Source organism: Cryptomeria japonica, chromosome 8 (genome assembly GCF_030272615.1).
Source record: "Cryptomeria japonica chromosome 8, Sugi_1.0, whole genome shotgun sequence".
Lineage (NCBI taxonomy): Eukaryota > Viridiplantae > Streptophyta > Pinopsida > Cupressales > Cupressaceae > Cryptomeria > Cryptomeria japonica.
This window is the reverse complement of record NC_081412.1, coordinates 304,893,012-304,910,770: the sequence shown is the minus strand read 5'-3', so window position 1 is coordinate 304,910,770 and position 17,759 is coordinate 304,893,012. Positions and strand designations below refer to the sequence as shown.

Sequence of the window (17,759 nt, the reverse complement as noted above, 5' to 3'; positions counted from 1 at the left end):
CCACCAAATCTTATCATGCAAGCCAAGAAAATTCTCAAGAAATCCATTAAAACAATGACTAGGAGGTTGTTTAAGAGGCATCGGGACTTGAAAATCTGATTGCTACATTAATGGTTGTGTGAGTCATCTTCTTCTTCTTCACTACTAATAGTGCAAGGAAATGTACATCTTTGGATTGAATAGCCACTTACAGGCAAGAAAAATCCTATTTGGAAGTTATAGGATTAAATTGGATCATTAATAGCACTACTAGACAAGCAAAAATGTTGGCAAAACAAACACTGAAAAACGCGGGAGTCAAGACTTGCAATTTCCCAAACTTCACAAATTCACAAACTCTGTGACTTTAGAACTTACTCCCTTTCTTCTTCTTTTCTTTCATTCTCGTCCCTTCTCTTTGTGTTTTATTCAACACATGAACTTTTGGTAAACTAAAAAGCCTGTCACATTTTTACAAAGTATGTGAACTCGCAAACTTTGCGACATGAGAAACTTTATCACTTTATTTATTGTATCTTCCTTTCTTTGTTCTCATCATTGCACTTTTTGCAAACTAGCGAACAACGTCGCACTTTTGCAAATTTCACAAAATTGCAAACTCTGTGATATCATGAACCATGCAACTCTTCAAACCTTCAAAAAACTTATTTCACTTTCCTTGTTCAGTTTGTCATACTTTTTGTGACATTTTGAACTTTGTCAAATTTTGCAAAGTTCATAAAATCACAAACTTTGCAATGTCTTGTTTTTTGACACTTTCCTTTGAACCCACAAACTTTGCAACTTTTGCACCTAACTTAGTTGAAACTCTAGAAAATTAACAGTGGCTTAGAAATATTTGGTTTTTTAGAACATCAGCTTATGCTCGGAATGTGGGGTGGAAAAAGGCAACCTTCAAGCAAAATTTGACTAAGGAAATACGCACTTAGACTCTCTTAGATCAGTTATAAATGGTGGGTAGAGCAAGGCAACGACAACAAAGTGGGAGAGGACCTAATATTTTTTTGCAATTTGAGGCATGTAAAATAGAGCTCTGTAGTATCCCTTGACTAATCTGGCCTCAACTTGCTGATTAAAGGCTCAAGGAATATTGTCAAACACTTTGCCAACAATCTGGTCTTGATCCTGATTGTTTGTTTATTTGTTTTTTTGGTTTTTGAATGTGATTTGATATGCTGATATAACTTGAAAATATATTTGAGATGACCGGAAATAGATTACAGCTACTAAATGAACTTGAAGTGCAAGCATATGATTGAGAATGATGATGCGTATGCAGCTACAGCACTAAAGCAATTCTACAAACATTTACCATGCATCCTAAGGACTACAATATTCATCTACAGCAAAGGGACATTATTACAAACACTTGGCATGCATATTCAAGACTGAAATCTTCGTCAACAGCAATGGATAATTTGTCAAACAGTTAAAATGCAACCTTTAATCTATTGATTATCTCTTTAAAGCCTTTACAATACCAAAGCATACCCGGAATTTAGAAGATAACAAGATTACCAAAATTTTGGAAATGAAACAGCAGAGTAGATGACTGATAATCCATTATCGATCTGCTATACTTATTAATGTCTCCACCTAAATAATGTAGCATAAGAAGACTCCAATGTTGAAGCAAGCACAAAGCAGCATTAAATGTATTCAATAAATATTTATCTTATCTGCCAAGAATAAACTTCAAAACCCCTTGTGAAACAATTGATATTTCCTCCAATAAAACTCAAATGTGACCTCCCTGTGAAGCCACCAGCACAATGGAAGAGAGGCTACATTTTCCAAGGTTGAATTTACAGCGAAACCCTAGGTTTTTCTTCAAAGCCAGAGCTTCTTCAGAATAGACAAATGTTGAAATGATTCCAGAATGAATGAAATGAAATCCAAATCCCCTTTTATAATGTTTAATTTGCATTTGTCTTCATCTCCTTTAATTTACTTTAATTTCATTTCTTTTTTCCCTCCTTTTGGTGCACAACATTAAAGTATAAAGTATATTTTATTAAACACTTATATCTCCCCTTTAAATAACACTTTATCACTTATTATAAAGTATACTTTTAAAACATTTAAATCTCCCTTTTAAATAAAGTCCACTTAATTTATCAATGAGATGCACTTAATTTATCAATGATATGCACTTAATACTTAATTATTATTAAAGTATAACTTTAATAATAATTATAACATTATAACTCCATCATTAATCATTATTTCTCAATTCCAACTGAACCCTCTCCATAACGCCCAAACTAGACCCTCTAATCCACCATACTAGCCTATGAGAGTCAAATGATAGGCTAATCCTTCGAACTCTGATGCTCACGAAAATGAGGACATTACAAGCTCCAATAGACGCCATGCAAGATTTTGATGTAAGGGGATGAAAACCCCCTCAATAACCACCTAAAACACACTTCAAATACTCAAAGCAATCTGATTTGCTACGGCAAATAAGATGATTTCAACATCAAAATTAAGCAAGCAAAACTAGGGAAAATGAAAAATTTATTGAAACTTGCAATATGATTACATAACAACATGCCAAGCCTATTGGCTTCTTATTACATCATTCCAGTCATATTTGGGTCTAATCATAGACCTGCAACAATGGTGGATTACGGCAGCATATGGTTCTATTTTTAAACTCCCCGCGACTACAAATTAGGAACCTTAAAGAGCTGGTCAAAGCATAAACATCAAAATCTAACACCTGCTGAAAGAAAGTTTGAAATTTCAAATTTGAAGCTTCCACTCCTCCACGTGGATGCCCCTGCATCAGATTCTTCAAGTATCCTATGTCCTTTTCCTTCCTTCCCACTCCTATGCCTGATGTCCTCTTCTAGTTTTTAATTGTAAGTTTGTCTCTATATTGTCCTCTTCTTCTACCAAAACGTCTTGTGAAGCAAGAGTTGATAGGCTGACAAATTTAATATCTTTTCTCTGCCCTCCCTTGCACCAGAAATAACCTTCCTGGCAGAAGAATGCATAGCCTAGATGGCAAGTTTCAATCATAACGGTTGAATCTCTGCATCTCTAGGAGATGATGAGCACGAGTTCACCATTCACCATTAAAGGGGGAAAAGAGTTGGAGCAAACCATCCGTCCCTTTTATATTTGTTAATTTAAACAAGTAGAGAAAAACTTATAAACAACACAAAATAGCAAAGAAAATAACACAAACAAAAGACACGAGACAACAAGATTTACAGTGGTTCACCATAAAAGCTACATTCATTCTTAAGCAGAGAATTTTCTCTATTAATCAATATCTCAATACACCATACATAGACTGCACTCAGCTATTTATACAAACATATTCAGTTATGAAACGAAGAGATGAAGAATATGAGATGAAGAATATGATTCATGTATCCGTTGGACTTCACATTCCTAACAATATTGAGCTCAAGCAATGCTGTAGAGCTAAATGCAAAGTGAAAAGAATGCTACAACTTGAAAGATTTCGTCATATAAATAAAATTTCCGATAGGAAGTCTAATGAGTGGAGGATTGAACCCGGTATAGAGGAGGCACATATCAGATAGCTGCAAAAGCGGAATGTCGATGTACCATTTTCAAGATGCGACTAGCCGTTGCACATCTTAAAATATAGATTATTTGAGGTATTCTATGAGAGTCGAATTGGGAATTTTGTAGTTTATCATTCTGAATGATCCAAAACTTTGATGTTAAAAATACTTACACGGTTTTTTTCCGAATAGCTTGCATGTTACACTGCACACTGTGAAAATCTTATGATCTTAATTTTCTATTCTATATTCACATAGCTAATGAATTTGATACAAAATTCAAGAGCTGCAGTTCGGCTAGCGTAAAAATCCAGTAGAGTGATAGAGATTAATGCAGATGCATACGGACCTGATGAGGACCTGTCTGGCACCCCACTTCATGAGATTATATATCGAGGGAATAGCGATGAGGGCTGCCACCAAACGAGAGGTGGGCGTGTCTCCAGTCCAGCGTGGACGTTCCAGCTCACCCTCCCTGGAAGAGTTAATGCTTGTTGCCTCCACTGCAAACTTGATTTTTCTCCTCCTGTGTTGAAGGTGGCCATTGTTCTGATTGGAGATTACTGAGAATTTGCACACCCAACTTCTGTTAGCAGTCAACGTCATGCTCGCCATGCTTTCTCTTTCCACTTCTCCTTCCAACGGAGGGGCGTCTGAACAATATCCACAGCCTGTTGACCAAATTACTCACAAAATACATAGGTAATAATTATCATTTTATTTCCAATTTATCAGTCCCTTCCTTAATTCTCATTGCATTCCGTCACTTCAGAATTGTATCAGCCGTTGAAAGGAAAAGTAATACTTTAAATTACCTTACCTGGTCTAGTTAAATAAATAAATGCAATCACGCACTAAATTTGATGGTCATGTGGCCGTATTGGGTATATTTTTCATGAATACAATTAAAATTTTAGGAAAATATATTTTCATATTTGAAAGGTAATTATGAATGGATAGTTGTTGCAAAATATTGGTTTAATAGATAAAGTTGACCATCAAATTTTAGTCATAAATGCAATCAATAAGTATATGAATGAATTTAAATAATATAGTCTAAACTGATAATTGAACAAAGATTTAGGTGTTCAGTTTCGAAAATAAATTAGAAGAACAATGTTGATGATGTGTTCAATTGATTCACCACTTCTAGAAAATTAACAACATTGGTTTGATGACTATCTTAGAATGTAAATTGGTATAGAAAATGGTAAGATCCTTCTTGAGTGTCATGATTTCGATCTTGACTATCGTGAACATAATCTACCATGTGGAATTGATACGTGCCCCATGTAATTGAACTAATAATATGTGCACCTAGAAAACCATTTGCCTTTGTTTTCTTAATATCCATCTAGGTTTTGTCTAGAGACACTATTGAGGATCTTGTCAACTTAATAGGTGAACAAGTTCTCCTAGGTCAAACCCTATCCATAAGTCAAATTAATGGTAACGAGTGATATTGAAGATCTTAAATTGACATGCAAATGGCTGATGTGATAATTATGATATAAATCTAATTATTTGTCATCATTCAAAAATCAAAGTGTGCTCTAATGATTCCAACATGTGGTATCTTCATGAAATAATTGCACATTAAATGTCTTAAATAACACAGCATACCAACATGTTGCACAAGTGTATGCTATGTTGTCTCATAACAACTAGTAGAAGAGAGTGGGGAAGTTGAAACTTAAATTTGAATATTTGAATTTCAAGGTTAGTCTTGCACTCCTTGGGATTGAACTAGGTTAATCATGTGTCACTTGGAAATGAATTGGAGGGGTAAGGCAATAATCTTGAAGCGACAGGTGAATGTATGGGAATATGATGATTGGGAATGAGATGGAAATGAATAGGTAGTGAATGTATAGAAGTAAGTACAAATTGGAGTGAACTAATGTTGGGTAGCAATCAAGTCATGAGCCAAGCTTAATATAAAGAGTGTCACTTATTGATATGCTATTGCACTGAGATGTACCCAACAAGATGGGTACAAAACTAAATGGATATTTTAGTTTCATCATTATAATAGTGTACTTACAATATTTTTAAATGTAAAGGTAGATTTGATCTTGGAATGATGATAATGATATTAATATTCATAAAAGACAAAAATGGGGCTCTATAACTATAATGAAATATAAGGAAAATAGAGTGTAAGCACTTCTAGCAAACCCATATGGCAATAATATAAAGGAGTGAGCATTAAAGAAAAAGTATAAGAAAAAAATCGTACCCTTCAGCCCCTTGAGATCTTGTCATATCTTTAATCATGTCATGATTAGTTCCTACTCAATATTAAAAAAGGAATAAGGTGAATGAAAGAAGTAATCCTTCAAATGTAGAGAATTGTCAAAGAAGAGTCTCTAGCTAGACATTGGTGAAGATCAAAGATCTCTCAAAAGAAAAGATCCAAGCATCTTTGATCCTCATATACCATAATCTCATAGTAGAGAAAGCATCTACAAATAAAACCATCCTCAATCTTAGGTTCCATCAAACAATCAAATATATTGTAACTAATAAATTAAGTGATCAATATAGATGTGAAGAGATGTGAACAAACTCTAAACTATGTCAAAGGTGCCCTCAAATTGCAAGACAATTGGAACTTAGTGTAAACTAGAGGTTGGATGATCTCATCCTCAAAGTGAAGATATCTATTGTATTGATATTGAAGCTTTTGAAGAAAGAGCTTATATATTCTCTAATAATTCAAACCGTGTGTAGGCTCTATAAATCTCATCTATAATGCCATGTTTATCTTCTTTGTAGAAATATTTCGTGTATCGATTGAAAAACTATGCAAAGGACAAGGCCAAGGCCAAGGCCAAGAAGACTCAACCCACTAACTAAAGTAGATCATAGAGGATTTAATTTCCTAACATTACTATCTAAAGAAGTTAGCCAAAAGAAATGACCACGTGTTTGAAAAAATGGGGTAGTATCATATTTTGGAAGAATGATGTCTCCAAGAAGTAATCTATTAACATGAAGATCTCTCATGACACATAAGTGAGCACTCTTTAAATCCACTTTTGGTTGGCTTTTGTAAAGTAAGGCACCCAATTTTTAGTCCATAAAGAAGATTAGGTACAACAAATGAGTGAAAGAGTTAGATTTTAGATTCTAAGGAATCGTGAAACTAGACGTAAAAACACTATTTGTCAAGAGTGGCAAGGAAAATATATCATTTGAGCGTCATGTTCATGTATCTCTTAGTCATATGATCCTCTCTTATTTATTTATTTTGTTATTATGGCTCGTGTATACACTAAAAAATGGCTAATGCATTCCCACATAATTTTACATTATTTCTTCTTTTAAAATCATTTAAATAATTTTATTATTTAATTAAGCTAACATCATTTTTTCTTTCATCAGTGAAATTCAAATTTTTCCTCCATTTTCACTTTAATTAAATATTTGGTAATTATTTAATTATGTCACTAATTATTCATTTCTTCTATATTGATTAAATATTTTTTATTATTTAATTATTTATTAATTTTCACACTTGCACTTTAATTAAATAATTTTTAATTAATTAATTAATTTACTTTCTACTTATTCTTTTAATTTACTATAATTAAATAATTAATTTTAATTATTTAATTAGCTAGCTACTCTTCTATAAATAAAAAAATTGTTTTAATTTATTTGATTAGTCCTTTTCTTAAATATAATTTTTTTTTAAATAAAAATAAAAATTATTTAATTTATTTTTCCATTATGCACATGGAAATAAATAATTTATTTGTTTAATTCTATTTTTATCTCTCATTCATGTCCACTTCTTTAGGTCAACTAACAATCACTCTCATTTCTCTCATCAATTATTATTTCATGCAATTAGTTCACTAAAATAAGCAATCAGTTAACTCCTATCTTTAGCCTTCAATTCCTCTCATCAACTCTTGACCATTGATCTTCAAATCTGTCTCAATCAAACTTCACCATTGGTTGATATCAACAAAAATCTAAAAACTCAATCTTCATTCATCATCATTCTTGAAACAAATATTTGAGTTTTCATATAATCATATTGCTACATGTGCTTGCGCAAATATTTGAGAGCAAAAGTATTATCATTCAAAGAGAGATTAAAGAAGTAATGGATATAAGCAAGTTGTTTTATGTGAAGGTATAATTTGGTTATATTCATTGTTCATGCATTCACTTTACATGCTTCATTTTTATATTAGAATTTTTCGTGATTGTGAAGGGTTTTGTCATTAAATCCTTTAATAATTTGCATCTAGTTTTATTTTTTATCCACATTCTTGCATGCATGGTGAGACCCACATCCCAATCTACTAACATTTATGTGAGAATTTAGCATTTTTTAAACCTACAAGTATGGACTAACGCAGCTATTCCCTATTTTAACACAATCATTCACAATTTTGGCGTAATTGACACCTATTTTTAAGCATATGTATCATCTTATTGTGTAATTGATTTCATATTCCTACACAGTTGATCTTTGTTATTGTGTTATTGACCTTCATTTATATGCCTATATTTATGGATCTTATGTTTGGTGTGCAAGTACTATTCATGCATAATTGTTCTCTATCAATGCAATTGATAGGGTTTGCTACATAACTAATAAGTATACTTTCACAATTGTTATTTCTTTTTTTGTAATTGGTTCACACTTATGAGCATGTATTCTCTATTTCAACATAATTATTCAAGTTTATGCAAATTTCATTGATATCTTTCTTGCTAACCAGGTTTATAGTTTTGGCTCCTAATCAAATTTGTGTAGCTTGTTGTTTTCTAGGAGAAGACTATAAATCTAAAACTATTGACGAATCTATTTTACTTGGTTTATGTATCTTTGGATTCTAGATTAGCTCACACTTCAATTTTCTAAGCGAAAGAAATGAATTGAATGGAATATCTCATGCGAGGGGAGGAGAATAAGAAGGAGAATAATTTTGCATCGATGACTTCAACCTTTGGCAAGGGTGGTCAAGATAAATCTCCTCTTTGGGATTAGGTGAAGGTTGGGAAGTTGGGATCAAATCAACATTGGACTACTTAGGAGAAGAATCATTTTTAGAAGCAATCTCACGAGCGTTGGCACAACGCCTTTGTAGGCATTCTGTTGTACTATGATTTTATTTGTTACAACTCTAATCTTGTGTAGAAGAAGGTTGGGTATCACTCAAAATTGGTTCCTTTGCTTCCTTTTCTCAAAAAACACAATGAACCACACTAGGTTGACATGTAGAAGATGATGGGTGTTTTTCTCTTTGTCCTTTATAGGATTTGGGAGGTGGAACCACAACATATATAAAAGGAATTAAAGGAGTAGGAAGGAGCCTAGGTCCAAGATGTGGAGCAAGATGAACTACTTCCATGTCCATGGACAACAAGGGATCCTTAGGGAGAGTAGTCAAGGTGAACCCTAACGTTTTACTTAAAGCATTTATTTTGTTGGCTTTAAACTGTTGATAGGAAAGGAAGATGACATCTGGACTAGGTTTCAAAGGTTGAGTTTTTTGAGGCAAAAAGCAATCAAGGGTGAAGTTCTCGCGATTAGATAAGGGTTGATAAATACTATGATTGATCATTATAACTTGCCCATTGTGAGGGAATTTCAAAAAATTATAAATGGTAGCTCAGTAATTGCTCTCATGGAAGTAAGCTAAGGATGTCCCAACTTCACACAAAATTGGTCGAAGGTAGGGATAATGGCAAAGGTAATCACTTAGAACCAACTTTGATAGGAAGGGTGATGGAACTTATAGTGGGACAAGTGAAACCATCATGCATATTAAGCACAATATCATATTTATCATATGTATCTCGATGAATTTTTTATGTGTAGTGATGTTCTTTTGTGATAGCATTCACCATACATACCAGATCAATGAGCATTCCACATGAAAGCTTGCCTTTAATCTTCACAATAATGTATAATGTACCATCGGGTTCTTTTATGATATCTCTTGAGTCAAAGGTAATGCAAGGTTCGCACTTAGGTTTAGGTCACTCAATTAAGTTCACAACATTATTGGCTTCACTAGATATATCAATAGTAGCTATAAAGCCTCTATCATTATGCTCAACAACATTGGTAGAATGGGAAGGCAAATGATTGGTAAAGGTTTGCAAATTTTAATGAGGTGCCACATATTTATTTCCTTTATCATTCACACCATCCACCACTATAGCATTAGAACCAATAAGGTCTTGGATTTCATGTTTCAAAGATATACATTTCTTTGTGGCATGCTTGGGTTGAAAATGGTATTGACAAAAGGCTTTTGAATCAAAAGAAGGTGGAAAAGGCTTGGAAGTATCTATAGGACAGACATGAGGAAGCTTTGTCACATTCTTATTAGCCAATTTAAGAATGTTGCTTGCAAATACTCAGAGAAGAGTTAGTTTGTGATGTTTGAATTTTGAAGAAAAGTGAGCTACAACAAGGGGGGTTGTGGCTACAACTTGGGAATCAATGTGATTGGAAGAACTATTATCATTAATCTTGATAAAGTTCTTGTTATGTTTTCTGAAGTTTTGAATTTTTCATGAGAATCCCCATTCCTATCAACTGAAGTCAAAGATGAAGAGGCTTCATATTGACTCACTTGAATCTAATAATTATTAAGTGTTGTACACAATCGTGTGAAAGATACGAATTCAAAAAACAAGAAGTTATCTCTATTATGTATTTGCAAATTATTAATGAAAAATCCTTTGAACATCACTTATAGGCACAAGATAAGCAATTTGTGAACACAAATATTTATATCTATCAATGAAATCAGCTACTGTATCCTTAACACCTTATTTACAATGCACTAAATCAATAAAAGTAACTTGTAGTCCAATATTATTTTCAAAGCGTTTAATGAACGCATTAGCTATTTGTTGAAAAGAGTGAGTTCAATAACTAGGCAAGGAGAAAAATCATTCCAAAGCTTCATCCTTTAAAGAACAAGGGAAGAGTTTTGCAAGGAGTTTTTATCATAGAAGAAGTCACTACACAAATTGGAAAAATGTTTTCACATTAGTGTGGGAGTCACCATGTCCATTATATTTCCCTAAACGATGATATGTGGGGATGTTGAATTTGGAATGGGTTACAGTAGCCAATTGTTTTTATAAAGATGAAACATTTTTCAACAAAATGGTTTATCATAGCTTTGGTCAATGAATTGGATTGAGAAAGGTCGGATTGTGATGGAGAGTTTGAATGTGTAGTATGATAGGTAGGTGGAACATTGTGCTAGGTAGGTGGGGGAGATGGTTGAGAAATAAATGGGGGATCGATTGAAGCTAGAATGTAAGCATATTGATTGATAGGTTCACCCCACTATTAGCAAGTGTAGCATTACCATTTTATGTAGCGATAGCCATGATGGAATATATGTATTTAGGTGCATTATATAGAAATGTAAGTGTAGCCATTGAAATCTCAACTTGGTTTGGAGGAATGGAATGTCAAATTACTTCAATACAAATAACCAACTTCATAGTGTTTTCATCAGATATGTGAGCTATACCATGTGAAACATCCATGTCATGCTAATCATTTTGAATCAACTTCCTTAAACCTTCAAACAAGGGTATTGCCTCTCCACCCAAGTTCTCTAAACTCATAAATTGTTGAAGATATTCCAATTTCTTGTCAATATTCCCTAGCTTCACAATAAACACGTGAGTTAAAGAGTCATCATCATCATGAGAAGCATGAAAAATAGGATTCTCAACAATGTTAGGCATGGTAGGTGTTGGATTAAGAGAAGAGGATTCGCCCAAGGTCCTAGGGAATAAGTAACCAACTCAAGCTCAACACCCTCAATGTTTAACTCATCGGAAGTCATGAGTCTATAATTTCTTCTCACTAGGCTATTGGATTTAGAACAATGAGTAATGAAGCTCATACAAAAGTGTAAGATCAAACAATGAAGGAAGGCAACACTAATGGAATTGATCTGTGCTATTAATGTCTTTTATACAATTGTTAATGATAATAAAATCAATTAACAATTGATATGCAATTTGTAATTCCACATGACAATTTGCTAATAAAATTTTCCACACTTTTTCTACCCACTCAATAATGTAAGAATTTTACCAAATAGTTGTCATGTATTCACTGGTAAAGAACATTAAACTAGCTACTCACTATAAACTTAGTTTGTTGTTGGTTTTTTAATTTGATTTCTATTTTTTAACAATAGTTTGCACATATTTGCAAGGAAGTTTACAGTTTTCATATTGCCATTTATAATGTATGAAAACAAAAATCATAAATATAGAGGTAGAAATTTGAAGATACTTAACATTCAATTAATTTAATTGTTCAAAAGTACCTTGATTAATGTCTCCAAATTTAATGGCATGTCTTATTAAAAATTCTCAAACTTGTACAATCAACAATTATACGGTGTGGGAAATTAGGGCTTCAACATCTTGATTGTTAATAAAACCACTAACTTCATGTTATCCTCAATTTTTGCATTGTGAAAATTGAGGGTACCCCACAAATTTTTTGCCCATTTGTGGTCCTAAAGCTTTATAAATGCTTTACAAGATGTCGTCATCATCGTAAGCATGTTTTTCCCTTGATTGTCCCTTTTTAACTTGTGTGAAATTTAGGTGCAAATTGGATTTGTAAACCCGTTTTACACCAAGTATGGTTTTTTAGGTGCAAATCAGGTTTATAAACCCAATTTACACCTTAGCAAGTGCAAATTGGGTTTATAAACCCGATTCACACCTATTTATGGCACTCCAAGTTATTAAATGTCTTTTTTGTGTTATTCAAATAAGAGTCTTTCTCTTTTGATTTTAAGTCTTTTTCATCATTTCAGTTTGCATTTTATCTGTTTGAACTTGTTTGAAGTCAAAATTGAAGGATTTGTTTGAATTCCCATTCAAGTATGTATTTCTACTTCCAGTTATTTAGGTTTTCAATACTCTTTTTATTTTTAAATGCATACTTTTTATCGTTCGATTTGAATGAAGTGTTAGCATCCCTTCATGTGATGTTGCTCGGGATCATCAGCCTAAATGACACCACATTTGTGATGTCGTATGGTTCAATGGTCCCGGGCAACATAGTTGGTTTGATTTATTGCACTTCCCTTTTTGTGGTGTCGAGTGAGGCCCTAGGCCCGCCACACATCACAATTCACTATGGTGTGTGGCGGATCTATGATCTCACCCCGCACCAAGTATACCTTTTATTTTAATTGCACTAATTTGTCTTAGTGGTGTGGGGCAAGGTCGTAGGCCTGCTACACACCACATACTACGATGATGCATGGCAGGTTTGGGACCCCGCCCCACACCATGTGCAACGTCATACTCAAAAATATATACCAAGTGTTTGGTGCTTGGAAGGGTCGTAGGTCTACCATGCAGTAAAGTATGGCGTATAGCGGGTCTACGACCCTGCCATACACCAATATTTATGATTTTCCCCCCAGGAATAAGGCGGGGTTGTAAACCTCTTGAAATCAATTTGTAGATCTATCAAGTTGTGCGGCACGTTTACTACCCTGCCTTACACCTTGTTTTCTATTCTTTTCTCATGTGTATTTTGGGCTTATAAACCCAAAGTACACGAGGTTTTTTGCATTTCCTCAAGCATAATTCGGGTCTATAAACCCAAATTACACCTGATCATCACACTTTTTCATAAATGATATTTTGAGCTTATAAACTCAAATATCACTTATCACGCACGTAAATTGATTTAACTCAAACATATCAAGTTATAAAGAGGGTTTTTGGAAACCCTAATGGCTACAAATGCATCATTTCTTAAAGATTGTTCAATTCAGATTATCAAAATGATTGATCAGTTGTACCACTGTAATACCGATGATTATCCTTCTCTCGGTGTTAGTATCAAACAAAAGACATAAGCTTCCCCAATCAATAGGGCAATGAAGTTCAATAAGAAAGACCCCCATCCGATCATCCTGCCTTCTTTAGTCACATCAAACATAGATCACATAAGAGATACAAAAATAAGTCATGTTGACCTATCTGAGTTTCTAAAGAGGGTTGAGCAACCTTCTTCCTACATCCAAATGGAATCGATCATCAACAATAGCATCCACCTAGTGGTTTCTTTCCTCATGTTCGCTCAGGACCCCGAGTTCGTGATGGTAGTTGAAAACCATTTTCATCCAATTAGTAAAAGTGTAAAAGATGAAATTGGAAAGAAGTTGATCAGACTTGATGAAGATTTCTTTGACAGTATCTTCAAGTGTCCCAATATTGAGAAGTATTCTGATATTACAATGCAATCAACTATAGCCTACTTTGATAGAAATTCTAACAAGTGTAGGTGGAATATGAATGATAATTGGATAAGACCCCAAGGCCTACCATTATTAGATGACTAGAGACTCTTCCAAGAAGTGACTTCACTGAAAAAGTCAATGATTTGATGACTTTCGAGAAGGGTGAAAGTTATTCCCACCTCCAACACCTACTATAAATGGATGTATCAATATATCCATGTGATCGGGTAAAAAAAGGAGAAGATATTATGGGTAAAACAAATTAGTGATGCCATTTGTGAGCAACTCACCAAGGTGCCTGCCATACTAAATTTCTACATGACCTCATACTTGGTATATGTTGCAACCTCAATGAGACATTTTCTAGGTCCATCTACATCAGATGATAGAAGGCAAGTTGTAGTACATGAGTATCACTCATAGTTGATACTAAAAAATAGCCACAATCATTTATGGAGAGTGAATGATGTTTTCTTCATATATTACATGGCTATGTTGAATAAGAATTTGTATAATAAGAGAGTATTTGATCATGCTTGGGTGGTGGTGAACCAATATGGATGCATGTTCGTGCAATTTCTAACCTATACATATCTCAGGGTTGGTTGTTTCAATGGCAAGCCCTTCATGCTCCCTAGATATCCCTCTGACAAAATTGTGTTAATGGAGCTAGCTCATCATGTGGTAGCAGTACATGAGGCCCAATCTAGTTCTCATAAAACAAGTTTGAAATTCGCTTTCACCATTGGTAGATATTCTATCAAATCCATCTTCAAATTCAGTGCAATGGAAGAGGAAATAAGAAGAGTTACTATGAGGTTCTTTGAGGCTAGGAAGGACTTCGATTACGGAGGAATGAGAAATAAGTTGAAGAAGGCATATGTTCATGTGCATCGAATTGAAGATGTTTGGGCTGATTGCAGGTCGGATCATGATATCAAAAAGCTTAACTATTGTTGGTTGACAATTGATCAAATCGGGGAGTTTGACCTTGTTGACACTCCAAATGACCTAAAGGAGAATAGTAATGTCTTAAACCTTGTCTATGTAGATAACAAAGTTTCATCTACTCCTTTACATCTCATCCAATGGTCACATAAGGAATTCACTTCAATCAAAGATCAGTTTCAAAGTATTCTTATTAATACAAATGTGTGACTTTCAAGCAAAGGTATTCCATTCAAACCCTTCTCCTCTAGTTCTGATGATGACACTACTGGCCCAATGGGAAGAAGATCATAAATTAGAACTAAGAACAAGCGGGATCTTGCCACCCCAACCAAGGCTCCCAAACTGAAATTCATAGTTGGAACTAAGAAAGGTAAAGACCAAGGAGAGCCATCGGCCTCTAATGTTCATGAGACACAAGAGTCTGAAGTACTAGATGAACAAGTGGCAGGTGTGGTCACTTGTATTTCCCCCACAAATGTTATCCATGTATCTTCTACGAGTGCTAGTGATTCTGCCCTAGATACTCCTCAAGACAATATTGAGAATTTTTTCTCCACTTTTCCCACATTTTTTGAAGTGTCAACAACTATGTTAGATGATTTTGAGAAGTTCATGAATGAGTTTGTTCCTAGATCTAATGAATTATATCTTAAAAATCTTACCTATGTTGTTACAATGGCATCTCTTATCATAACCACCATCGTTCAGTATTCTATCAATCCCTTGTAGGATGTGGTAGTAGGATAGGATGATCATTGAGTTTTACCACCTTGGTTGTTTTCTAATGCACCTAAGAGAAAGAAGCATGAAGTTTTTTCCTAAATATTTTGATTCCAGCCAACTTGGCCCTGTCAAACCCAAGATTGTCAAGAAAGCTAAAACTTTTTTGAGGGTAAAGGTTGACAAAAATAGGAATAAGTATGTTGGATTTTCTATTCCCCCTTTAGATTCAGTTATTAGTGAGATCCTGGATTCAGACTATGTCATCTAGAGGATTGATTTGGGAAAGAAAACTCGTGATTCTGCTGCACAGGATGCTCAGTCAGCCTTGGAGGGCCTAATATCCATATATGATGAATATAAAGAAAAAAAAGGATGAACTCAAGGAATGAATTGAGCAGCTCACCTCAATTCTTATCAAAGTGACTAAGTCCTCGGAAGTTGTTGAACCAATGGTTTCATCTTTTGACAAACAAGTTGTGAAAAGAGCTGAGCAAGCAGCATCATGAAGTAGATTTGTAGGCGAATTGATGGATAGAATGTTGAGTTGAGGTACGCGGCTCCTAAGTTCAACCTGCACCATTGTTAGCAATATCGATGTCATGAGAACAAAGGTGGATAGCGACATAGAGTATTTCTCCAAGGAACTTGAAACACAAGAAAAGGATTTTGAAGCCTGGTTGAAGTTTGAAAACTATAATCTGGATGATCTCATCCAAAATGGCATTATCCCTTTGTGGTGAATGTGTATATTGCAGTGAGAGGCATTAGAGCATCAAATGAATATCCTAGAGCTCCTAGTCAAGGATATGAGAAAGGCCCAGAAAGAATGTGTAGATAAGAAGAAAGAGATCATTGCTAAAGTCTTTGAAATTCCATGTGCTTTCCTCGATGAGAATGAAAAAGTACTTGATGTGGATGAAATCATCAAAGAATTTAGCTTGCTTGTTACTATTGAGATTGACAGGGAGGACTTCTCTTTACCCTCGATTGATAGATTACTTGATCTTGAATTTTCTGGATTCACTTCTGAAAAGACACAAGAAATGTTGCACCGACTTAGAAGATTTCATTACTAGGGTCAAGGTCATCATTGGCAACACCCAGGGACCCGATGGAGTTCAAATGAAGAATGCTCTATAGAAGTTCAAGGAATTCTAAAAGAGAGATTCAACTTAAGGTTATTCATTTTCATGTTTTTCCATTTCCATTTGATAATGTCAATCAACACCTCATGTGCCATTTTGCAGTTCCTCATGTGCACCTATTGAGTGTACAAGTCCTAAGTCAAATCAAACTCTTCTTTTGAATTAGTATTAGAATTAGTTATAGTTTCCTATGTTCATATTGCATCCCTCTTCTATATATATGAGGTTTACTATTGTAATAAGGATCTTTTTCCCATCGTTTTCTATGCAACAAAACCTTGCCAAAGTGAAGAACAAATCAAGACTTGATGTTCATGTTGTAAATTTGCAATTTAATCGAGAAGGAGGTAATCTTGGTATTCAAACTTTGCTTTGAGTTCAATATTATGTGCAGTATGCATGTTCTTATGTCATTGGTATAATATTTTCTTGAATTATTAAAGTTTGATATAGTTTTGGTGCTAGATATTGAAGAGTTTTTGAGTCTTTGCAAGTAATCTTTGAGTTACTTTGAAAATTCAAGAATTTGAAATTGGTTGAGAGAAGATTACTTTAAGTATTTGAGATTTTACAAGTTATCTCTAGAATCTTTATCTAAAAAATAAAAAGTAGAGTCTTTGTGCTATATGGATTATCTGGTTAGAGTAGAAGATTTGTTAATATATTGGTAAGTCTTTGAGCTGACAACATATTTGGGTTATAGCGATTGATAGGAGTTCAATATACAAAAGAATCTTTGAGTTCTTAGGTGTGCATAATTCCCATCCTTGGGTCATTTTAAGAAAAGGGGAAGTAACAAAAGACTTTGTTCTTTCACAAACACTTTACTTTCTAGTTAAATTACTTTTAATATTACTGCAAGTTTGGAGTTGTTTAAGTTAAGGGAAATATGTTCTTAAAAGAGAATTAGATAGAACTAGTTCTGAAAAAAAGAACTAAGTTGTTATTGTACCTTGGATTAGTGTACAGTTAGCAGGTAGATAAAATAGAAAGGAATTGCAGTAAAAAGGGGGAGCCTTCCCTTATAGTTAGGAGGGATCATATCTTGCCTTCTAAGAGATATTATCCCAAGTGTTGTCGTGAAACACACATTATGTGAACCTTCATCAATT

The 17,759-nt window shown here is 34.1% G+C and overlaps 1 protein-coding gene across 3 annotated transcripts in view; it reads right to left on the bottom strand.

Annotated features, from left to right (window-relative positions):
* LOC131060564 (uncharacterized) overlaps positions 1 to 4,323 on the bottom strand; it is a 64,317-nt gene extending 59,994 nt beyond the window's left edge. For all 3 annotated transcript variants that reach the window (XM_057993832.2, XM_059209581.1, XM_057993833.2), the window contains exon 1: positions 3,895 to 4,323. The gene's annotated coding sequence lies outside the window, so the exon portion shown is untranslated. The remainder of the gene's footprint in view (positions 1 to 3,894) is intronic.
* Between the last annotated feature and the right edge of the window lie 13,436 nt (positions 4,324 to 17,759).